General features: G+C 59.3%; 1 protein-coding gene across 1 annotated transcript in view; it reads right to left on the bottom strand.

Moving 5' to 3' along the window:
- The window catches only part of RILPL1 (Rab interacting lysosomal protein-like 1), a gene marked incomplete at its 3' end in the record, with an annotated part of 13,929 nt that overhangs the window by 10,767 nt on the left and 2,504 nt on the right, over positions 1–658 (bottom strand). The window lies entirely within an intron of this gene.

The following is a 658-nucleotide window of genomic DNA, read 5'->3' as shown; positions in this document are numbered from 1 at the left end:
ACCACCCCGCGCGTGCCACTCGTCCTGCCCACGTCTTCATGGGTTTGACACGTGTTCACATAGCTCTGCCGGTGCCAGAGACGGGCGATGTGTCTATTTACTGTGGTGACTTTATGGCAGATGGAAGATGCGTGTCTTGTTAGTACAGGAAGACAATTTCCCAGCAGATGGAAGTAATGTGCCTGGAGAAAGGGGTGTGTGTTGTTTTTTTAAATTACGTTTTTACTGGTTTTCGAGAGAGAGAAAGGGAGAGGAATAGAGATATAGTGACATCCATGATGAGAGAGAATCACGGATCGGCTGCCTCCTGCATGCCCCCCACACTGGGGATCGAGCTCACAACCTGGGCCTGTGCCCTGACCAGGAATCGAACCCTGACCTCCTGGTTCATAGGTCGATGTGCAACCACTGAGCCACACCGGCTGGGCAAGAAAGGGGTGTGCTTTTCCAACTCAGGCAGAGACCCCCCCCGCCCCCGCACGGGTCCCTGCAGCAGCCCGGGGGGCGCGAGTGGGCGGGCTCCGGGAACCATGCACTCCAGGGGGAAGCCTCAGGGTCAGAGCCGAGGCTGAGCGGGCCTGGGGCCTCCCCAGGGTGTGGGTGGCAGGAGGCAGGTCCCTGGGTGGGGCCTTGGTCCTTCCCGCTGTTCCAGGGCCGA

Source organism: Myotis brandtii, unplaced genomic scaffold, assembly GCF_000412655.1.
Source record: "Myotis brandtii unplaced genomic scaffold, ASM41265v1 scaffold97, whole genome shotgun sequence".
NCBI lineage: Eukaryota > Metazoa > Chordata > Mammalia > Chiroptera > Vespertilionidae > Myotis > Myotis brandtii.
The sequence above is the reverse complement of the archived record's forward strand: the minus strand, read 5'-3'. Positions and strand labels throughout refer to the sequence as shown.